This window comes from Miniopterus natalensis, chromosome 8 (assembly GCF_054644295.1).
Source record: "Miniopterus natalensis isolate mMinNat1 chromosome 8, mMinNat1.hap1, whole genome shotgun sequence".
Classification (NCBI taxonomy): domain Eukaryota; kingdom Metazoa; phylum Chordata; class Mammalia; order Chiroptera; family Miniopteridae; genus Miniopterus; species Miniopterus natalensis.
The window spans coordinates 20,762,542-20,788,031 of record NC_142088.1 but is presented as its reverse complement, the minus strand read 5'-3'; the positions used below and the strand labels follow the sequence as shown (position 1 = coordinate 20,788,031).

At 38.2% G+C, this 25,490-nt stretch overlaps 1 protein-coding gene across 1 annotated transcript in view; it reads left to right on the top strand.

Moving 5' to 3' along the window:
- The window catches only part of PARD3B (par-3 family cell polarity regulator beta), an 852,378-nt gene that overhangs the window by 64,244 nt on the left and 762,644 nt on the right, over window positions 1-25,490 (top strand). The gene's annotated exons all lie outside the window — the stretch shown is intronic.

Here is a 25,490-nt window from a genome sequence, read left to right as displayed (position 1 = left end):
TATTTTATGAGGGAACCAGTGCACTCTAAGTTGACACAATGGTAGGGAGGAATAAGCCCAAATTCCTGATTGTAGTAGTGCTGCTTTATTTCAAAGTTAAATGTCAGCTACCATCAGAATGACTTGTGGGTGTGCAGATCTAAAGCCACATGAACCAATCTTATTATGGCAAGCACCCTACAAAAGCCATCTGGTTTCCTCCAAAAATTTATATACCTTTTGAAGACCCTACATTGATTATAACACTAATAAAAACCAACCAATCACATATGATGCACTATCTTATAGAAATGGACAATTTTGTGGCCTTAAGATGAGCAAAACTATGTGTAGGTCACTAAGCCTGAGACCTTAACTACCACCCAGCAGGGGAAAACATCCTTAAAGGCATGATTTTGCCATTAGATTAATTCAATACGGGTGCTTTATGTGAGAATTTGCTTAGTGTACTATTATATTTATCAATTGATGATTATTCCTGAGATATATTAGGAGAATTTAGGGGTGAATTTATATTTTAGACCCACTTTTGTCTTTCCTTAGAGAAGATATTTTTTGACACTGTCGGTGGAGAAAGTGAGGCTTGAAAAACAAACCTAAGCTTTACCTCACTGAAGCCACCAACCCAAAAGTCGTATCATGGTATAGTAGTAATTTATTCTCTCAGGCTTAACAGAGATTTTACATATGTCAAAGGGCCTTGGGGAAAATCTAAATCTGAAAATCAAGGAGTAATCTAAGGCATTTGATTAGGTCGCAATGTTTCTGAAGCAAAATTCTTAAATTGTTAGATTAATTAAGCATTTATCAAACATCTGCTGTTTTGCACCCCTGGGTGCTGGGAAGGGCACGTGGAATATAACAAGATCTTTGGGACTGAAGCCTCTGGAGGCTGTTTGCCCTCTAATTTTTTTATTTCAGTCATTCGTCATGTTTAAAATTTTGTCAATTTGTTCATACTCTATTCCCAAGAAATGATATTTTTTTAAAGAGTCTACATGTCATACTCTAGATCTTTTCATTTGGCACATAATAGAACATTTTCCAACTTTTCAGACCTCATTCTTGGTAAAGATGGCTTTTTTGCTTGCTTGTTTAATTCTGAATTCTAAGTAGAGTCTCCATGTTTAATACGACCAATGAATTCTTTACAAGCCCCACCCTTGTCAGTATTATCTCTGCCCTTTTATGCCCATCTCCATTTAGTTTCCATTTCCCTGCTCCCTCTCCCCCCCCCCCCCCATTAGCTAAAAGACTAAACATTTCTGGAAGCAGACACATTTGGTAATTCCTTACAAAAATAGACTCCCATGAGTGAAAAGAGATTATGAGGGGGAAAAATCAGTGATCCCTTGATTTTATTTGAGCTGAATGCCGTATTTGCTTTAAGCCCCTGGGCACACCTGCTGGAGTCTGTCTTCATGGCTGATTAAACTTTATTTTCACTATTAAAGGCCTCTAATATTTATTATCTTACCGTGGAAGAATGCTTATTTACTGTGCAAAACCCCGTTAGTGTCTTGAATCTCTGTGAGCCCTTCAACAAGTGTACTTTCTTTATCCCTCCCACCCGCCAACTGCTCTCCATCCCCATTCAGATTTTGCGTATGTCCGAGGGCCTTTGGATACATCTAACACTGAAAATCAAGGGGCACTTTGTAGTGGCCTTTAGTATTTGAGAGAGAGCTGAGGAAGGGCAGGGTGGGAGGTTCAGAGAGAGAAAGAGAGAGAATGCTTTTAGCTTTGGTGCCTGTCCTTGGAGATTTCTTCCAGAAAAGTCATACTTTTCTTTCTCGAGCCCCAACAAACCAGGATGTTTAGCCCCAACCAACCAGCCAACCAACTCTTTAGAGCCCCATCTGGATGAAGTAACTTCTGGTGTTTCAGCCCCAAGGATACTGATCGGAGTTTAAGTGCCATCCCCAACCTTTGATCTGTTGTATCTGTACCTCAGAATAAGAGGAGTGCCAAGCTTACATATGCCTCTTCTTTGAGGATTTCAAAAGAATTCCATCTCCAATAGCCCACGGTACATATTCAGTAAGTACTTAGTGAGCGGATTACAGAAGGCTATTAAATGTTCTCACATAAAACAATTTGGCATGTCACGGATAACTCAAAAAGTAGCTAAAAATACTCAAAGCTAGAAAGGGAACTAATATAAGAAGGTTTGAATTAGGAGAACAAAATTTGTACTAAAATAATGAAGGATATCTGCAGATATACACAAATATGTGTGTGTGTGTATATACTATATGTGTATATATATTTTTTTTCTTTGCACTAAGCTGGGCACTGAATAATTTACTCAGTTTCATATATGTATTTGTTCCCACCCGTCCTTTAAAACCTCTCAAGCACTATACTTTAATAAATTCTAGAAACTGATCTCTTGCTTAATGATATTTTTTACTAAATAATGCAATCTCACCCCAAATACCCAACTTATAATATCCCTGAATTAACTTTGACTCTGTTTAACCTATCTTGGGAATGAAGAAGTAGAATAAAATATTATCTCCAAGTTATCAACCTGACTTTTCTCCATTTTTAATCTATAATATTGACTTTTGGAAATTTTTTATAAACAGAGCCATCTATTTTACTTCCTAGTTTTATTCTGAAACATGGTAAAACAGTCCTAGAAACTTTTTATCTAGTTTTTCTTAAATAGCTTTATGTGGTCTGATCTCTCTCTCTTGAAGGCTTCCTTTGAGTCAGGGAAGGAAGGTAGACTACCATTCAGCATTTGTTCTAAACTAGCTATTATTAATATATTTGGGTAGAGACAGCTTTTTTTTAAAGCCAAATTCAGTAGTTGACTTTACTTTTTTAAAAAATGTTTTTATTGATTTTTTTTTTTAGAAGGAAGAGGACAGGGGGAGAGAGAGAGAAACATCATTCACCTGCCTCCTGCGTGCCCCCTGCTGAGAGTCCAGCCCGAAACCTGGGCATGTGCCCTGACCAGAATCAAACTGCTACCTCCTGGTGCATGGGAGGCTGCTCAGCCAGCTGAGCCACAGTGGCTGGGCTGGATACAGCTTTTATTTATAAACAACGATCAGTGAGATCTCGTGTTGGTAAGGCGTGTCTTACGTTGCTTAGGCAGCTATCAAACACTTTGGTGTTTGAGTGTGTCTATTTATATAATCATAAGGTCCTGAATACCACTCACCTAGTTTCTCCCATTGGTTGAATCTTAAATAGGTATCTACAGTACAATGTCCAAACCAGAAAGTTCCCATTGGAATGAAGTATGTATTTACGTCTATGCCATTTATCACATGCATATTCATGTAGTCACCACTACAATTAAGATACAGACCTATTCCATCACCACAAAAATCTCTCATGCTACCCCTTTTATTACCCATACCCTATGTCACCTCCCCTTTTCCCCTTGCAGCCAGTAATCTTTTCTCCATTTCTGCAATTTAGTCATTTCAAGAGTGTTGTGTAAATGGGTTCATAGGTGACCTCTGAAATTGGCTCTCCTCACCTAGCACGATGCCTTTGAGGTCTATTCAAGTTGCTGCATGTATCAGTAGTTCATTTCTTTTTATTGCTGTGTAGTATTCCATGAAATGGATACATGACAGTTTATGTAACCATTCACCTATTATAGGATATTTTGGTTGTTTCCAGTTGTTAGTTTTTACAAACAAAGCCCATATGAACAATCATGTACAGATTTTGTGTGGACAGATGACAAAGTTTTTATTTCTATGGCACACTGTCCAGGAGTGTCGTCGCTGGGCTAGGTGTTAAGTGTATATTTAGTTTTCAGACCATCAAACTGTTTTCTTGAACAGCTGTACAATTTTACTCTCTACTGGAAATGTGTAAGAGATCCTGTTTATCTACATCCAGCATTTGGTGTTGTCACTGTTGTTTTTTCTCTTAGCAATTCTGGTAAGTGTGTAGTGATGTCTCATTGTGGTCTTAATTTACATTTCCTGGATGACTAGTGATGTTGACTATCTTTTCCTGTGCTCATTTGCCTTCAGTGAAATGTCCCTTCATGTCTTTCTTCCATTTTCTAATTGGACTGTTTGTTTTTTACCACTGAGGTTTGAATGTTCTTTATATATTCTAGATAATATTTTCTCCTTGACTGTAACTTGTCTTTTCTGTCTTCACTTTTGTTTATTGAAGATTAAGATGAATACTTTGCCAGGACTATAGTCGTGGTTTCACAAAAATAAAAATATGAAACGATGCCAGATATGCATGCCCTCTGCTCTGTCAGAAATTCATGGACAGCTGGATCAGAGGAAAGAGTGCCATCTGCTGAAGCAGGGGCATCACTTCTCCAGCACATTAACTAAAACCAGGAGGCACAAGAACATGCTCCTTTAGGCTGTGGCTGGAGAGGGCCGTCGGCTGTTCATAGTTCATATAGAGAACATTGCTGTTGTTGTTTAGTGGAAAACCGCCACTGATCCTTGACAGGATGGAGATTCTTGTTGACTTAGTTTATTAAGTCTCTTAACAAAGAACCAGCAACAAATATCTCAGTAATAAATGAGATAACAATTGGTGCCAGCTGATTTTAGACATCTCTCCCCTGCCTCAGCTTTGTTCATTCCCAGTAATTGAATCCCTCTGTCTAATTAAAGCAATGCATCCTTATTAGCTCTAGATGTATTTATAACACATGCATTGAAATGAAATTTGCAATGAAGACTGATCTAACCTTTGTTATGGAATAGGTTATTTATAGAGTTAGCCTTTATAAAATTTGAGCACTCATTTAATATAGGTGTTTTTCTGCATATGCTGTAATATAAAGATGATTCCTTTTATAGAGCAAGGATGTAGGATTTACTGACACATCATTTACAGGTGTAGTATCTTACTCTCCATACATTTTAAATTTCACAGAGACCATAAGTATGCCTAAAATGATAAAATTTAGGTTGAAATGTATTGAGTTAGATATTTTGAATTATCGTGGAATGGAAAATTCCAGTTTTCTGTATGTCAGATAAATAGCAGCTTTAATATTTCTGGAATAAAGAGTTGACATTTGATTTCTGGAAAAATTAAAGTTTGAAAAAATTTTGGTTTTTGTTTTACAGAACTTTTTATTTTGGGTGAGGATTTTTTTTTCATTTTTTTAAAATCTTCACCTGAGGATATGTTTATTGATTTTAGAGAGAGAGGGGGATAGAGAAGAATATCAGTGTGGGAGAAAAACATCAATTGGTTGCCTCCTGTACGTGTCCTGATCAGGGATCGAACCCACAACCTAGGTATGTGCCCTGACCGGGAATTGAACCCGTAACCTTTTGGTGCACAGGACGATACTCCAACCAACTGAACCACCCAGCGAGGGCTGATATGGGTGAGTTTTGATAAATGGACAAATGCCCCCATATAACCAGAGGGCAGTCTGACACCATGTTATGTGTTTGGCAAATCAGCTAAGTATATTTAGGCATGAATTCCTTGCCATTCTCTTTACTCTTATTTTTCTCATGAGTCTATTTATTGAGAAGCAATGTTAAGATAGTTGGCTTTCATATCATATTCAAGTGCTACTACTGTGACAAGTATTTCCAGAAAAAAAAAAAACAAAACAAGAAACATGTTTGGTACTGTTATTAGAAATATTCATGAAGTGGACATAATTATGTTATTTGGATAAATGTAGAAAATACGATTTACAAATACCTTTTTACATATTAGAAAAACAAACCCAGTTGTAAAACAAACCTATTAGAAATATGAAGCACCAAAAGAAAATGTAAAAATTTAGAGTAAATTTCTTTTTTTCCTTCCTTGTAATTTTGGATTCTTATTTAAAAAATTATGCTCTCAAACTTTCGATAAATACAACTGAACTTTTCTGTAATAATGTAGTAAAAGTTTTTGTCCACATTTTGCTACCTAGCTTTCCCCCACTCCCATTTTAAGAAAATCAGAACTCGCCCCCCGCCCCCCATAATATTTTCTGATTGAAATTTCTCAAAGGTAGAGCAACGATAAAAGGAGTTTACAGGGACACCTATATACTTAACATCTACATTGTGTCTGTTAATCCACCATATAATGATGTATTTCAAAGTAAATTGTATTTAGTATGGAAATCATTGACTTCAACATTTATTTACATTTTTATTTAAAATTTACATAATAGAATTCACACATCGTAAGTGTACATTGGGTGAGACTTGACAATTGTGTTTATTTTTGTAACTCAAACTGCTATGAAGATATAGAACATCACTGTCACTCCTGAAAGTTCCCTCACACCCCTTGACAATTGGTGCCCATCTCCCTGAATTAGTTTGCCAGTTCTAAATTTTGATATAAAAGGAATCATACAATATATACCCTTCTGTGTCTGTCGTTTACTCAACATAATGTTTTTGAAATTCATCTATGATGTCACATGTGCCAGTAGTTTGTTCCTTTATATTATTTTTTCTTGTTTGAATATATTATAGGTTGTTTAATATTACAGGTTTAATATACCTTTTATTGGTGGGTCCCTGAGATTCCAGGCTTTTGATTCCAGGAAATGAATTATGAAGATTGTACAGTAGCATTTCATTTAAAACTATACTGTCTCTTATACTGTTATCTCTTAACAGCTGCAATTTTGAAAACTCTTTAATATTTACACATAAATTTTATAATCTAGATGTTTGCATCTCTGCCTAACTTGCCGACTTCAGCAAAATTTTTGGACTTTAATTATTAACTCCCCCTCTGAAGACCAAAGGACGTTGCTACCTGCTTCCCTTTTCCCCACCTTGTTAGACTCTTCTTAGGAAATGCCACAGCAAAGTGTGTGTATAGTGTCCATAGACTTGAACTTAGGTTCTGGTCATTCTTTTTCTTTACAGAAAAAGTGCAAAGTTAGTATTCAGTCTGTGGAACAGGTCCTGTTGGGATTGTTGGTGCTAATGCTGGTGAACAAATAGAATTAGCAAATATTTTTGCAAAAAATTTTATATATGCCATAAGGATGACATATAAATGCATAAACTTAAAAATAGAGAGAACAGGAAACTAGCTTTTTAAAAAATGGTTTTGAAGTTTTTCTACTGATTCTTGTCCTGCAACATCATGAAGAGTCAGATAACTGCACATAAGCACATAAGCAACTAGTTATGCATTGCATAGTGATGTTTCAGTCAACATGGACCCCACATACTACCATGGTTCTGTAAGACTATAACAGAGCTGACAAATTCCTATCACCTGGTGACCTTGTAGCTATCATAACGTTGTAGCAAAACACAATACCCACTTGTTCATGGTGATGATGTGGTGGAAACAAACCTACTGTGCTGCCAATTGTATAAATGTATAGCAGTTCAATTATGTAAAATGCATAATATTTGATAACAATAAATGGCTGTTACTGGTCTATGTATTTATTATACTTTTTATTATTATTATTTTAGAGTATACTCTTTCTGCTTATAAAAAATTTTGCTGTAAAATGATATGCCATGTTACTTGTACCAGCATCATGCATCTCCTGTTTACCTTGTCACTTGATTGCATCATTTTATCTTCTCCTTGATTGATCTGATGTTGTTTGGATAGTAACATGCTCTATAGGCCTGTAGCCTAGGAGCTGTAGGCTAACCATATAGCCAGGTGTGTAGCTGGCAGTTCCACCTAGGCTTGTGTAAGTGCACTCTGATGTTCACACAATGACAAAATTGCCTAATGATGCATCTCTTAGAACACCCCCACCCATCCTCATTATTAAGTGGAGTCTGAGTATATATTCAGAACTGATCAATGACTTCATTTTTGATCATGACACTTAGAGTTAGGGAAAGGTGAACTTACTCATAATGTCATCATTTTGTTTTTTTCAAGCTCACAAAATTGCTTTTTTTTGAGGCAAGGAGAGGTCTGGCGGAAAGCATTATTGTTCCAAGCAACCAAAATCCAGTTGTTAGTGGCACTGTTTTTCACTGCGACTCAGCTTAGTCAGAAAAGGGTATGGAGGTTGTATGTTCTCTGGACAAGAAGGGCAAAGAAAACTGGACGTGACCTCTAACCTACTCAGGCTGCTGTAGGACCCAGCCCCAGGCTGGCCACGCCCGCTGGGTCCTCTGCAGGTGGCTGCCCCAGCCCGAGGGACACGGGCCAGCCTGCACTATTTGCAGGAGCAATGAGGCAGGAGGGGCGGCAGCTGGTCATCTGTGGCAGAGCTGGCACCCACGGCTTAAAGCTCTTCGTTGACTTTCCTGTGGAAGACACAGCTCACGGAGGCACAGACCTGCCAGCAGCATATTTTTAACACATTTTTATATAAGTAGAACCTTCGTTCTAGTTTGCATCTAGGATTACCTGCTTACTCAGAGATTGCCTTTCAACACTGATCTTTAGAAGTTTGAATGTGCATCGGTAATGCTATCTGTGGGTAAGAAATGAATGAAGCTCACTATCTCGCCATCCTGATTGGGGAAATTTCTGTGGAGAAAGGAAATTTTGTGATTGCTTTAAAACCATGTTTCTTTGGTATAACAGGGCAGGGGGAAGTAGACATCCTGTAGAGTACAGCGGTTGAAAAATATATATGGTAAGGCTGCGTAGGCCTTTGCCTCGCTAGCACTACATTTACTTGGAAGAACTTGGGGGAGATAATAATGGGTAAATATCCATATGCGCTTCCAAAAGGATGTGTATCTCATTGCCTAAACTTGCTTCAAAAAGACCTCATGAAGCTGGACACCTTCCAGAGCTTTTCCCGAACAACGAAAGAGATGATCAGACTTGTAGCTGCTCAGAGAGAAGCAGGAAGAAAAGAATAGTGACTTTGAAATCTTATGGAGAACTTCAAGTGGAGAGATGATGTCCCTGAAAACCTATGAGTAAGGCAACAGCAGAATTAGCTTCTAAGAATTAGAAACTTGCCCCCGCCTACGCCCCGATTTGCATGTTTGCATCTCATGTTCCTGCCAAGGGCCTTGCTGTCCTGCTTGTGTGAACTGTTTTACTCCCTCCGCATTTCACTTGTGCTCTTTTCTCTGATTGGAAGCCCCATGATGAATTCCGTCATCTTTCCAGACCTCGTGCCGGCATCCTACCTACAATCAAGCCCCACAATTTTTCCTTTCATTCCATCAGAACTAACGATGTATTAATTTTTCTACTTCTTCTGTATTATTTTAGTATCCTTTTCATACGCTTATTCTTGTTAATCGCTGCCGTCCTGGAGTTTATTGCAGCTACAGTAACTAGCAGCAGCAGCAGCACTGACACCTGTACAGTGTTACTTAGGGACAGGCGTGGTTCTGAGCATTTTGCAGTAACTGTTTCATTAAGTCTTACTACATCTCTATAATGTAAATACTACCATAATGTCTAATAATGTTTCATTGCTTAAACAGTTGTATTTTGAATTATATCCCATTTTAGGTAAAGCTAATATCTTGTTAAAATTTCTCTTTAAAAAAGAACGTATTGATTTGTCCAATATTTTTTATAAAATTATATACCAAATGCTATAGACCTTTTCCTGGTCAGGTCTAGAAATATTTAACAAATATACTCCCTCCCCGCCCAAATTCTTGATGTTTATATAGCATTACATATAGTAAGGTGTCTCCAAAGTTGAGAATGAAGTTAGGTCTACAGTACATATGTTCCTGGTCTCTGAGTACCTGCAGTAGGAATTCTGCCACTCTGTTGACCTTTTAGTGCTTAGAAATGAGAGCTCAAATTCTTGAGCTCATGATTAGTAAAGGTGATATAAACTAGACTCCATCTAGTATTCTCTGGCCTTTATGTTCATAGTGTTGTAGTCAGTCTGATCCCAAATGGTTTTTATTAGGCAATATTAGCAGCTGTGCTTGTGAAGAAAAGCAATAACAGGGCAAGGGTATTGGGGCTGGTGTGTGGGGCAACCAGAGTATAAGAAGGTTGTAGGAGATGTGAAGGATTGATGTTTAAAAATGTGTTTACAAGCCCTAGCCAGTGTGGCTCAGTTGGCTGGAGCGTCATCCTGTACAACAGAAGGTAGCGGGTTCAATTCCTGGTCAGCGCACATACCCATTTTGTGGGGTTCGATCCCTAGTCAGGGTGCATGAGGGAGGCAACCAATTAATGTTTCTCTCTTACATTGATGCTACTCTCTCCCTCCCTCCCTCCCTCCCTCCCTCCCTCCCTCCCTCCCTCCCTCCCTCCCTTCCTCCCTCCCTCCCTCCCTCCCTCCCTCCCTCCCTCCCTCCCTCTTTTTCTCCTTCTCCTTCCTCCCTCTAAGATCAATAAAAAAAAATGTGTCAACTATATGCTCAGGGAACTTTGAAAAATTTTGGAAACATAAATGATTTGGGATGGCAAATTTTCATAGAAAAGAAGGGAATAGACAAATACTTGTGATTCGTGTTTTCTAACATCAATCCTATCTTACATATAGATATCTTGGTTTTGGTAAGAAATTAAATACATTGCTTTATAATGATTTGTTCCTGATATACTGTATATTTCATAAAAAATTTTATGTAATTGCACATCTATATTTTCACCATGGAGTTATATTTCATCATATTAATTTTTTGAGCATAATAAAAAGAGTTATATGATAGGATATTTTAAAATTTATTGTTCATGCTTACATTAATATTTTAATGTTAGTTTTTGTTCAGGAAAATGTATTCAGTTTTTCATTTTGGAGATAAAAATTGATGACCACATTAAAAATAAAAGCGCTCAGTACAAAAGGGTTTATTTATTCCCACTGAATTTAAAACAAAGGCTAAATGGGTATTCATAGTAGTTGGAGCCATTTTTAATAAAGTATATTTTAAAATTATGGTACATTTTAAACTTACAAATAAGTAGAAAAGTGAAGAACATATCCCTGCTACACTGCCTTACTATACAGCCTTAGCCACTTCCTGACTTTGCTTGTTTGAATCTAAAACCTCTGCCCCAACATCCTCGGCCCAATTTGAAGCAAATCTCAGACATCGTATTTCATTCATAAATGTTTCTGTATGTCTCTCTAAAAGACGAGGATTCTTTTAAAGTATCACCATATCATTTCGAACTTAAAAACAATCAACAATTTGGTCTCATCAGTTGATAGATCAAGGTTTAAATTTCACTGCCTCGTATGTTTGTATAGTTAGTTTTCTCGAATCAGGATTCACACAAGGCCCACCCACTGCATTTGATTCATATCTCTTAAGTCTCTTTTATATATGGGTCCTCCTTTCCCCTCCTATTCGTTATTGCAATTTATTTGTTGAGGAAACAGAATCATCTGTCCTCTGTAGTCTGTCTTTTGCTGATTGCATTCTGTCGCTGTTTATCATATTTTTCTGCTGTCTCTATTTCTTTAAATTGATTTGTCCTGGAAGCTCAATCAAATATTTTTTTTGGGGGTAGGAATATTTCATAGCTGTTTCAGGTACATAAGGTACCACATAATATAGTTATTTCTCTCTTTGATGTTAGTGGCTATGGATAATCATTGCCTAGAGCCATTGTTTCATTACTTGTTTGCAAAAAGGTAATATTTCATTATTCTTTCTTCATTTTCTAGTTGGAATAATACTATAGCGAGATATTTTCATCAACTATTTGCCTACTCTGAGGAACAGAAAGAAGACTCATACTTTTGCTTTTCTGCTCGGTTTCAGAAAATGGGTTGGTTCCCTAGAATCCTCAAGGTGGCTAGGTGACTTACATATTATGCCCTGGTCAGTGCGGCTCACTTGGGTGGAGCATCATCCCATACACCAAAAGGTGGCAAGTTCGATTCCCGGTCAGGGCACATACCTAGGGTGAGGGTTCGACCCCTTCTTGGGGCACGTGCAGGAGGCAACCAATTGATGTTTCTCTCTCACATTGATGTTTCTCTCTCTCTCTCTTTCTCTCTCTGTCTCTCCCTTTCTCTCAAAAAAAAAAAAATCAATAAAAAAGAATTATATAAAAAATAAAAAAAATACATATATATATTATTATGAACATATGGGTAATAAACTTATCACTATTCCCTTTGCTTAAGTTTCCGCATCTTTTTGCCAATGGGAGCCTCTGCAGGTTGATAGTCTTCGAAGGCTTCCTTGCTTTCTGCTATGACAATATCTTCCAGGCTCATGTTGTACTTTTCCTACCCCAGGCCAGGGTCAGCTGTTCTCCATGGAGCCCTGGTTTCTTTCCATGTGAGATGGTGCTTTGAGAACCATGATGTAGGTGCTAGGAGCAATCATTGTTACAGGGTTGGCCACTGTGCCTAGGTTTTTCTCATTGGGCAGAACTTTTTCAAAACTCAAGTACCTCTTGAGTTTGTGCTGATATTTTCAACCAAAATGTAGAATTATATGATTTTTCTTAACCTGATTTTATTTTTGTATCTCTTTTCTCTAACATATCTCGCTTCCCAAAGAATGAACATGATTTGTTTAGAAATGCTATCTGTCTGTCCTTAAAAGAGATAGAGCACTAACTCACAGGTCATGAGGCTACATAGGTTGAGAAGGAATTTCAAGTTCAGTCTCAGCGAGGGGCAGAACCCTGGGCCATGTTCCATGTGCCACATCCCTGCAGGGAGATGTGAAAGAGGTTACTTAAGAGAGTGATAGAGGGGTACTTGGGTTGAGGTCTGGCTCTGCCAATTTACCGGTCTCTTGTTTACAGTCTTATAAAATTAGGGTAGTAGTAATCTACACCCCAAGTCTTTTATGAAGATAATACATGTGAAAATGCCTTGTAAATTATTAATGTATCATAATAGAAATCATTTCCCCATCTTATTAAAAAATAACGAGCCTTCGAACCGCTGGACTTTTGATTAGCTTTTTTTCAAGTTTTGTTTACTCTTGCAGGGTGTGTTTTGCTTGTTTGTTAGGTAGCTGGGACAGCCTTCATAATTATCTTCTTTAACTGAACTTCTTTATGGCTCAATTTATGTTCACAGGCTTCTCTTGACGTGAATACTCAATGGCTTAAATATTTGTTTGGCTTAAATATTACATGGTTTTGTTTTAATTAACTTATAAATTCAAAGGAGTGTAGAAAGGAGGGTCAAAATAGAAGGGACTTTTCCATCACAGCCTGTTCCTTGTTTTTGGTAATGCCACATTTCTTTCATTCAGCGTCATGGATACTGTAGACACCAGAGATGTATCTCTGAGGGTATATCTAACTCATACTTCACAGTTCTGACTTCATAACATGGAAACAAGTGGCAAGTACAGGTTAAGTAAATCAACTGGACACACTATCATCTGTTTGACATTGGTAGGTGCGCTATCATTATTTGGCTCGTAGGTTTTCTCAGCCAAGACTCTAAAGATCCAGTTGTTGTGGTTGTTTTTTAATTCTTTTAATATTCTCAAACCATTTTTTTTTCCCTTTCTATCTTGGTGCTGTTTATCCACTTGAGATCTGACGAAGAGTGGCCAGCATGCCTTCCTAACTGCACAGGTGCTTCCCAGGCCCTGCCTTCAGGAGCCTGTTCTGTTCCTTGCTGCCATCCTGTGCTCTTAAGGCCCTGGATTTGTCCTTTCCCCTGGTTTTATAGCCTTACTTCATTCTAGCCTAGATTCTTTGTGCTTAGCTTTCCTTCCAACTTTTCTTACCATGAGTCCATGATAATTTTCTAAAACTTACACTTTATTGTTTTACAGCTACATTCTAGCCCTGCCAGCATTTTTAGCCAACCTATGCAATTGGCAGTGGCCTTTTCCTTATAGCCTGGGCTTCTAAATCACCATTACAATATTTCCATTGTAACGTTCATTTGAATTTACCAAAAGTTAAATATCTCTATAACGGGTTAAAAATTGTTTCTGTTCTTAAATATTTCTCGTGTGAAATAAAAGAACCATATTATAAAACTTTGGAAAATAAAGGAAATAGATAATTGTATTACTCTTCCATACTCACTGCTATTAATGTGTTTTTTTCCTTGTGGTCCCATCACTATTTATTCTTGTATATAGTTGTTATAGAGTACATTTTAGTTTTGCTTTTTTTAATCCACATGCCCAATAAACTCAAGATATAAACAAAAAGATTTGTATGTCCTTTTATAGGATTTATAATGAACACTGAAAGACAACTTTTATAAGTTCTTATGGTAAAAATGTAATAAATTTTAAAGGTAGATACAGTATTTGAATTTTTACAGAGTCTCCAAGTATTGTACTCCTGTCCCACTGTTAACAGTTCATTATATTTCCTTCCAAATTGAATATACCTCTAGATGTGATATAACCATCAGTTTAAAAAATGTATAAGATCTGAGATATATGTACAACCTATTTAACTGTTCCCCTATTATTAGACGTTTGCTAATTTCTTATATATTACTATTGTAAACACTTAGGGTGAACATTTTTGTGCACATATTTTCTTATTTTGGATTTTTTTTTAAGATTAAAATCCCAGAAGTATAACAACTAGGTTAAAGTATTAATATTTTATTACTTTTAATTTACATTCCTGAATAGCCTTGTATGAGGGTGTAACAGTTTATGAAAGTTTTAGCGAATTGGTCTCAGTTTCTCCTCTGCCATCCGCCCCCACCACCACGTGCATTGCTCATTTGTTGGAGTTTTAATATTTCCTTTGAGCTTCAACACAGGTCAGGTGTCTGCTTTGGAAGGCCCCTTAGTTTTTGGAACAGGGAATGAACATTTTACTGCAGTGGGGCACAGGAGAGAGATGCAGAAGATATGTGAGGTCATGGAAGACCCTGGCAGTAGAGGTGGTGGGTGTCAGACTGGCCAAGTAAAACTGCTTTTTTGGCATTATTCCTGAAAAAGAACCTATCTCTAAGCTGTAGAAGTGTCTGTATGCTATGTTAAAGAATAAACCTGTGACTGGATTTTTAAAATGACAACATTAGATCCTTAGCAATCAAGCATGCATTTGCTTATAGAAAAAATTGGAAAGCTACAGGCAATGATCTCTCAGTTTATAAAAAACAGATTGTGACATCCATACTCTACTGAAGATATGGTAGCCAGGTTTCAGATTTAGGAACCTATTGCATGTCAGACACGTACAGAGGTAGAAGTTTGCCTTCCCCAGCAAATCATGAAAGATTGCTTAGCAACCCTGTCAGTTTATTAAAATGATGTCATAGATGTCACCTACTGCTTTATGTGATGGTGATTAAGCATGCCAAGTGTGTGTGAACGAACTTGGTTTTGTGCAGATGAAGAACCGGAGAGCTGTGATCTAGCACCACGATGTAGTGAATTGATTTTCACATACTGAGTATTACTGTTTTTTATATATACTGGCTTTAGCTACATGTAATTTTGTTATCTAGAGCAAACTGGACTTTTGACTTGGTATTTTTGTGACCCTTTCAAGACTGTAGTAACAAGATGTTACACAGTACTAGTGAAAATAGACACGTTGAATGTAACATTAAGCCATTCCATGGTTCTATTGGTTATGCCATCAGAAGCTATGCTAAGATTTTTTTTTTTTGCCTTCAGATGACTATGCATTAATTGTACCTTGTGCATAGTACGCGTTCTATGTACGTGCTTTATTATACAATACTCAGACTGTAGCCTGATGGCTATGATAGAATATAATTCATAGCAGGCCGTTCTACAGAATTTTATACTCCCTTGAAGCTGACAGTGTCATTTTTTAATTCTAGGACCCAGGCTGCCCCTCTTTATTTATTAGGCCTTTAGGTCCCTCCATGGACAACTGACTTGGGTGCTTATCAACCATGTGTCCTTGGGCAAGTGTTTTTTTAACTCCTCTGAGGCTGGCTTTATGATCCATAAATCATAAATCCCACTAAATCCCAGCTTACTGTCTCTGACAAATTGATACCACCAGTACTCTGGGAGCTCCAGCTAGAGTTGGAAGAGGCCAGTCAAAGGGCAAGCCTCAGGGTCCAGAGATTGGGGAAACTGAACAGTAAAAATCTTTTTTACTTGGGGTAGAGTTTGGAGGAAAACATTCCAAATATAGTCTTAAAATTCAAGTCTGATTCAGATAAGCATTTCTAGTGGAAGGTAGGGAAGAGCATAAAAATCAGACATTCTAGGTGTTCTGATTGGTTGAAGACCAGGATTTCCAGGAAAGAATTTCTAGCAAAGTGTGATTTTAATAAGGATGCCAATAACTATTACTGTTATTAATAACTTTTGTTTAGTGCTTACTGTGTACTAGGCACTGTGATAAGTATTTTATATATATAATCAAATTAATTATTTCAAGGGTGCTTTTTAAAGATAGACATTTTTATTTTCTTTATCAGATGAGGAAACCAATACCAGAAAGCTTCAGTCATGTACTGTCCAGGTGGTGGGGATCTGAGATGGACTGCAAGCTGTCCTGATCCAATACCTGCAGTTTCACTGCTGTTCCACACTGTCGGAGCTGTGTATCCTGTACCTGTCTTTCCAAACATACCCTTCTCTTCACCACCTATGTCTAGAAAGGTGGTGATTCTAGAAGGCATTAACAGGTACCCTTGTGCCTGGCTTCCAAACTGTTCAGCCAGTGGGAGGTGTACTGAAGGGAGAACATAAGGCTAAAGGAGGGAATGGCTAGAGTAATCCATGTCCCGGTTCCCTCCCTGCCATGTCAGCTGTGTATCTGTGTACCCACAGCTCCATCTCTTGTCAGGGAACCCTCTCCAGGATCCTGGTAATTGTTCTCTCTCCATTTCCTTCCAGGGTGTGGTCAGTTCTTGTCACTCGACCTGACATACTGCACTGCCCCTTTTCAGTTACCATAAACCCTGCCCATACGCCCTGTAAATAGGCCCTCATTAAATTCTCTTCGATTATTCAGTTGGAGCGTGCTATCTCTACTTGCCAGAACCCTGAAGGATACACCAGCTCCCCATTTCAAGCAAGTGAACCACACTGAGATGAATGTTTGCACTGTAGCCAGTCAGCAAACATTCATTAAGTATCTACAAAGCTTGAGGCTCTGTGCTAGGTGTAGCTGGGTGACTCAAAAGCAGGAGGAATGGGCTCTGCCCTTTTAAAAAACAAAAGGTTATCTAGGAAGACGGTGTATTTAAATGTAATACAGACAGCATGGGCTAAATGCACCGTGAATTTAGACATAGCTCCTTAGCTGGAGGTGGAAGGGATGAGCAGGTCCTAAGTTGGAGCTTTGAAGGACTGGTCACGTTTAGTCAAAAGGAAAGAAGGAATTTGAAAAATGTGTTTTTGGATAATGAGGAGGTAAGTCCAGGTGGAGCTAGGGGCTCCTGAGAAGTAGTAGTGGGGGATAGGTGAGGTGTGCACTTATATTCTGGAAAGCTCTTTTAGTTAGTTTGTTTTTTGTTTTTAATCTTGATCTTTTGAAAGAACTATTTGTACCCAAATTAGTGTTATACATTAGGTTGTTCATTTCTGTGGTAAATTAAACCTGGTTTGATATAAGCAATGATGCCTAGATTGGCCCCTCCCATTTTTGGAGAGGAAACCGAGTTCCTTTGAGTACCTATTGACTGTATGTCAGGCCTGCCGTTGTGTTTGGACACACGACGGTTGTAATTCATACTCTCAGTTTAACAACACTTTCATATATAATTATCATTACTTTGTAATTACAGCAATAAAATCCATTCTATGGGAACTATTCCAGTATTTAGAACACTGAAAATAGTATGCTTAGTACCAGTTGTCACAATGATTTTTCCAACACTTGAATTTCTAAGAAATCAGCTTTCATTGTACTTAAAAACAAAACTGATGTCCAATAAAATTCCCCTTTTAGAGATGGCAGCTCTTCGTAGGACCTGAAAAGGAAGACTTTAAATCAAAAAGAATATTCACAATATGACTTCTGTTCTTCTATTTAGAAACGGTGAGAGGGAAGAAGAAATCATCAAACTATCTCAGGGAAAACCATCTGGAGGCTTAAATGACCTTGACGTACTAAACAAGGCTTCACCTTACGGAGAAGTGAGGTTGGCTCAGACCTGAGGCTGAGGGTGGGGTGCCGCCTGAGAACTTGGATGCGTGCAGCCGGCGGGCCGCCTCACCCGCTGGTTCCTCTTATGTCTGGCACTCCTTGGGGGCCTGCCTGGAATCCTGCCCCAGCCTGTCTCCCTGGAAGTGTCGGTTGGGGCGCTGGTCTCTGCTCCACTTAGGCGCCGGCTGACTGCTCTGACTGAGCCGTGGGACCGAAGGAGGAGGGGCGCTGGGACGGAGTAAGCAGTGCGACAGCGCAGTGCTGGGGTGGCCGGTTACTGTGCCAGTGTACGAGCCGAAACATCGTTATAGTGTTGCTTCTTACGAACTAACTATCCATAGAAATTTAATGGTGTATGTTTTTCCTAGTGGTTAAATGGATGTCGTCACAGGGAAGCTTGACAATTCTCACCAAAATTGCACGGAAAACTCTTTAGAGTTGGTTATGTCATGATACTAGGGAAATGACTGGTTGCTGTCAATGGTGATAGTAGCATAAGGACATCTATCGGAGGCAATACACACATCTTTTTATCAGGAGATTGAGAAGTATAATCCCAACCAAGACCCTCCAGTATTTTTCTAGAGAAAGACGTGATTTCATCTTATCTGCTTATCCTCTTGCAGGAGATTCAGCTCTTTCCCTCCCTGTAAAGAATGCTGTAGTCTTGTTCTGGACATTAGCTCTCATCTCAAACACGTACTAGACATCATTGCTTGACTGTCTCACTGCCACTTCAGATATCTGAATGTCTAAAATAGAACTGAGCATCTTCCCGCAAATTCGACTCCTTTTATCACTTAAGAGAAGTTGTAAAGAAAATACCCATCGCCTACTGGTTCGGATTAGGAACTGCAAATTCTTACAGACATCTTTCCCAAGAGAAGTTCATTTATACAATGCTTTGCAAGAAATTCAAGGTTGATGTCTAGTTGCTTCTGGAGCTAACTCAAGGATACAGTATTAAAAACAAAAAGGGCCCAGATTGAGGGGGTGGAGTCCAGCAATTGAGACAGTCAAGCAATGATGTCCAGTACATGTTTGAGATGAGAGCTAATGTCCAGAACAAGACTAGAGCACTCTTTACAGGGAGGATGGAGTCCAAGGCCCATTGCCTGGTGTTCCATGTGTTGGTGCTGGTAGAATACTACCCTTCAGGAGCCTTCCTCATTGCATGCCCCTTATATGGACTCTTGAGTAACACCAATTTACTTGTTTCTCCTCTGAGGAGGGTTTGTCCCTTTCTCTACTCCTTTCTTTACACAGCCCATTCCATTTAGGTTGCTTTGAGAGTTCTCTTTGCCCAGTGACCTTTGTCTGCCCTTCAAAAACCAGCTGAGTCATTCCTCCCTTGAATTCTGTCTAGGGTGCCCATTTTTCAAATGTTGTGTTAGTGTTATGTTTTCATGGGGACACATCTCTCTACTTAGGGACTGAAAGTTCCTTGAAGACAGGGACAGACATTTCTTCATTTAACTATCCAGATGGCCCTGTACACATATCTATTGAATACTTTCAGTTGACCTTTTCTTTCTTTTTTTGGGGGGGAGGAGGGGAGACAGTTCAGCCCTGCTGATCACTTTGCCTTCATGTGCGGTCTTGAAAACCTTTACATACCAAAATAGACTTATTAATGTTTATTACTGCTATGTTAACTCAAAGTGAAAAATAATTCCAGTGACTCTTTTAAAAATAAATGCAAATATTTATTGTTTTACTGTTCAAAATTAGAAATATCTCCCTAGCTAGGTGGTTTGAACAATATTAAATTTAAAAGTGTTTTTACATTGGACACAAACTTATTGATAAAAGAAAAAGCAGAGGGTTTTTCATAGGATTATTCCTAGGATAAAGTCTTTTTCTTTAAGAATACACAATTTAAAAATATTAGAATACATTGAACCCTCAGTGAGGTTTAGTGTATATGAAATCATAACTCAGGTTAAGAGTTGAACCTGCATGTATTTGCCATATATTCTTATGATACTCATAAAACAAAATATTCCTCCCCAAGGAATATTGGTATAAACATAAAATGGCAGATATGAGCTCCCTATTAAAGATTGGGAACCAGTAAAATTATGTTTCTGCTCTTTGTTTCCACTTCCCTGAGATATAATCAGTGAAAGTGTTTGACCACATTTTTGAATCTTGGGTGGTTTAGGCAGGAGTTACCCAGAGGTGCCAGAGCCTTTAGATTCTTTACAGGATTATGGAGAATTTTAACTTGATGTTGAAACCATGAGAATGTAGATGAAGAAAAGTCACTTTGTGTATATTTGCCAACCATCCATACTCAGTCACTGAGGCTTTAGAAGCAAACTGTTACGTCATTGGCCCTGCAAGTATCTGCTTAACTATATTACATAAACATTGGGAAAGCCTCAGGCCTTCTTGGGGATCAGGGTCAAGTGATCATCATAGACTTTTTGTGAGTTCTAGACTGTACTGTGACACACATATTACATTTCACTGCTCTGCCATTTGCTTTTCTTGCCGAGAGTATAGAGATCTGGAGGAGAAAGAGAGGGAACTACTCCTGATGTGTTCCTTTCATTTCACACTTGTTTGTACTTAGTCTTTGTTTCTCACTTATTAAGAATGATGATTCATAACTTAATTCCTGCTGGAGAAACCAAGAGACATGGAAGAGAATTGGAACTGGGGTGAGAGCTTAATGAAGGCTGTGTGCTTAAATCTTTCTAAACCCTGGTTTTTACAGGCCATATTTTCCCAACTAATTACATGAAACGAACAAATGAAGGCATGATCACTCACTTCCATGTGAATATTTGTCTGAAGATTATACTTGGAACACATAGCAAATTAATTGAAACTCTTCACTGTACTTAATTTTAAGTAATGGGTAAGGTCATAATTTGTATCCATTACTGTATTTCGATGATGTATTTTGCTAAGGTATGGTGCATGCTATTAAAACTCAAGGAGCTTTACAAAATACTTATTTAAAAAGTTAAAATATGAGAATTGTTTTTTTTTTTAAATATATCTTTATTGATTTCAGAGAGAGGAAGGGAGAGGGAGAGAGAGAGCTAGAAATATCAATGATAAGAGAGTCATTGATCTGCTGCAGCCCACAACCCGGGCATGTTCCCTGACCGGAAATCAAACCCCGATCTCCTGGATCCTAGGTCGATGCTCAACTGCTGAGCCATACTCGGCTGGGCAAAATATGAGAGCTTTTTGACAAAATATGTACACATTCGATTTTCCTATTTTCTATACTCTTGGGGTGTGTAAGTATTTAATTGACACCTCTAGGTGCAAAGCCCTGTGTTAGAAGCTGTGAATGACTCAGTGATGACTTAGACATGATCCACACCTATTGGGAAAAAAAGACAAATGTGTAACTATTATAAAATATTCTACTATGGCAGATCATTTTTCTGATTGCTAGATGACATTAATTTTCCATTTTCCCTTTGGGACATGCTGAAATTTTATATTTTGACCTTTATTCAAAGACGCTTTGAAGACAGAAAGTTAAAACCGACTACCCTATTAAAACTCTTCATGTCAAAATATTGCAGTATTGCAGAAGACAACAGGGAAGCTAGAGTTGCTTTAAATAATAAGTGTAGGATTGAGTGCTAGGGATGGAGTTGGTTTATACATTTTCTTCCACATTCCCGTAGACACAAATTTCCTCCTTCCCTGAATTCTGTAGCTTAAGGAACATAAAAAGGATTATTAACTATTGCCCCTAAGTTTTTAAAACATCTCTTGGTCTTAGTAAATAAACAGTCTGAATTAAAAATTCTAGGAAGGAATTTCTTCATCGTTTGTAGCCACTATGTAAGCCATAGCCTCTTGGAATATTAGAGACTATTATTTTTGTCAGTTACTCAAGATTGAAGACTGGTAAAAGGATGGATGTTGCAGAACCTTGAGAGGTTCCATCTCACAATTATTTTTCTTTCCCTTTCAAACCTTGGAGAACATAGTACAAGTTATTTAACAGATAGGTACCATTTTAATCATCAGATAGATTTCTACAAATTATGGGTAATGCTCACATTAGTTTTGAAATTATTATTCATTTCCATTATGTGAGTTTCTACTTCTAAAAATACATTGGCTCCAGGTTCCAACAAAAGCCATCATATTTTTTATTTCCATGGTATAGTCTGCTGTTATCAAAGTGTCTATGAGTATTTTATTCCTACCTAATAACTTATGCAAAGAAATAGTCAATTGCCCAGTCAATCCTCATGATCTTTGCAGACATTTAAAAGCTTATAGATATTAAAATGCACCACCTAGGCTCCATTTCTTTGAAGGTATGTATAGCAAATGGCTTAGTCCTTGAAAGTTTAAGTAGCCAGGCCAGCTTGCGCATCGTGGTAAGGTGTTTTAGCGTTCTCTGGCTGTCAGAGCTGTGTAGATGTGCTGATGTCAGACAATGCTAAGTCCTCAATTTGCATTCTTAGATATGTTACTGCTTTGAATGTTATGAAATGCTCTTGACCTAAAGAGTAACCAGTAGCAGAGATTTTAGCTTTTCTGTTACTTAGTTGGAAGAATCCTAGTCATTTTGACAAAATGGGACAGTAGTGTTGCATTCCATTACACTAATATTTGGCTCACAAAGGTAGCCTCAAAGAAGTCTTTTTTCTTTTTTCCCCCTATATTCTCACCCTGCACCTTTTCGGTGACTGGCACTGGGAACAGGGATCCTCTCATATTCTGTATGAAATAGCTGGCCAGGCCAGGGGTTTTGAACTCATCCCAGGTGGAGCTGGACAGGGCAGTCAGATGAACGAGGTGGGCTATGTGGAGGCGCTAAGGCGTGGTGGAGAGTGGCCAAGTGGAGGGTACACGAATGAGCGTGCCTGTGTAGCGCATTGCGTCAGATCCATCTGCTACTTCACGATGGAATGCAGGCCCACTTTTCATCGATTGCATGATTGTTTTTTTCAAGAGCTGCTGGAAAACCAGATTTCTATGCAAAATTTCCTATTCTTAAAATACTGTGCAAATCAAACAGGACACTTCTACGGGTCAGGCTGTGGTTTGCACTGTGATCTAGACTTCCCTACGTGTGGATGGTAGCATCGAGACCATTTTATCATCATCTTCCGTACTTTCATACATTATTTAATAGCCGCATGAGTCTCTCTTTATAAACAGTAGGAACTATTTAGGAAAAAGATTACAACACGACACCTAGGTCCAAGCCAAAGTTTCTTGTCACACTAAGCATAAACTGTGTACTGTTACTGTTTAATATATTCTAACAATAATGTCATTCTTTTTCTCAGATTGGAAGAGTCTGAGCTAAACCTATTTTCTGTCTGTGTGGGAGCCTCAGAGCAATGTGGTTCTGCTTGAAAAAGCCCCTACGGATAACTCACCTCCAACCTTAAAGGTCTCTGCACAAGAAAGAGGTGTGATGTGCTAGTTGATTGCTCTCAGTGAAGTCGCTACATAATGTACTTGCTTTTCATCTGTTCCCCTTAGGGAAGGTGCCATTCAACAAATGCTTATTGAGTATTGGACCTTCTAAATTATAAATTCCCATCCCCTGGTCTCAAGGTTTTCTCCTTCAATCAATAGTTTCCATTTCAACCATGTTTATCATTGCAGTTAACCATCTCCTTCCAGTTGGTCTTTGCAATTTTTTTTTTTTTTAAAGCAACAACCAGTTATTTCCAAGTCTCCTAAAAAGAAATATCTTCCCCTCCCATCCCCAGCCATTAAACATTTAAAACAAAGAAAGTTATTTTATTGAATACCTATAGTTTGCCAGGTAATATGCAAAGTTGGAGGAGAGTATGAAAATAAATAAGACATAGAAATGTATGCCTCTAAAAAAGATGCTAACGTACTGTTATGTCAATACTGTTGCTGGCAGGAGTTCAGATGGTGTATAATAAATCATTAGTGGATCAAGCCAACATCTAGTTAAGTGCTGATCTGGGCTCCATAAAGTGACTGTTCCTGTACTAAGTTATGTTCCCTTAAACAAGTTACTACATTTCCTGTTCAGTAACCCACCCCTGTTCTGCACCTATGAAATTTTTTTTGCCCTTTATTTTCTTTTAGGAACATAACTCATTAATTTCTGTTCATAATAGCAAGTGTGTGATGTTTCATAATCCCTAGAGAAAAGTGCTACCAAAATCTAGCTTGATCGTAATATAACTTTAATTTTAAAGTATTAATGAGTGAATTTACAGAACGTGCAATGTTGCTTTGTGAGATATGTCAAAAATGAAGCCTTTAATTCTCAAATTGTCATAGAACTTTGGGAGCAGTGCAGTGGGAGTTTAAACCCTAAGTTCCTTCCTTGCCAGAGCCTGAATACTTCCTCTGACTGAGTGGTTGAGTGTTGATGCTTTGCCCACAGAGTTCCGCCATTAATTCCTCTACAGTTTCCACAAGTCGGGCTAGTAGCTGACCATAATTACTCTTCCTAATAAGAACTGGTAGTTCCTAGGAGCTTGCTGGGTAATCAGTTCCTTCTCAGTCATACCTTGTGGTTGTTTCTTAGGAACAGGTAGTATCCCTTCCTTTTCCCCGTCTCATCCCCAAGAAAATCTCTTGGGAAAGATTATCCAGTGATGTAATTCATCCTAGATGGGAGTGCTTAGCTTTCCACCAGCCCTTACCCTTGGGCTGAGGACTTTTCCATTCCTACTTGCTGTGTTTCCCTCCCACTAAACAAGAATACCTGGAAGGAGTGTCAAGAAGTACAAATTGGTAGTTACAAAATAGTCATGGGGATGCAAAGTACAGCATAGGGGATGTAGTCAGTCATATTGTAGTAACTATGTATGGTGCCAGGTGGGTACTGGAAATATCAGGGGGATCACTTTGTGAAGTATATGATTATCTAACCCCTGAGCTGTACACCTGAATCTAATACAAAATAATATTCGAAGGAAAAAGATGTTGCGATAGAAAGCCTTAGAGTCTCTGTCGTCCATAGGAGTAAACCCAGCTGCAATTTGCTTTTCCTTGGGGAAAAAAAAAATCTCTAAACAAGACATTTAATAATAAAACCAAGTACTGCATGACTAGAGGCAGAATAAGCCATGATAATCAGACACCCTTTGTTCATGTCAGTTTGGAATATATTCTGCTACAGGGGTATTCAAACATTTGGTCTCAGGACCTCTTTGCTCTCTTAAATCTTTGAGGACCTCGGTGAGCTTAATTTTATATGGCTTATACTTATCAATATTTTAGATTAGACATTGGAACTGAGACATCTAAATTATTTTAAAATTTTGTTCATAAAAAAGCCCATTATGTGGTAACAAAAATATTTTTTTGAGAAATAACCTTTTCAAAACAAGAAAAATTATTAAGAAAAGTATTTTTATATATTTTTTAAAAAATATATCTTCATCGATTTCAGACAGAGGAAGGGAGAGGGAGAGAGAGAGATAGAAATATCAATGATGAGAGAGTCTTTGATTGGCTGCCTCCTGCACGCATCCAACTGGGGATCGAGCCTGCAACCCGGGTATGTGCCCTGACTGGGAACCTAACTGCGATCTCCTGGATCCTAGGTCGATGCTCAGCTGCTGAGCCACTCCTGGTCAGGCTTTCACATATCTTTTTAATGT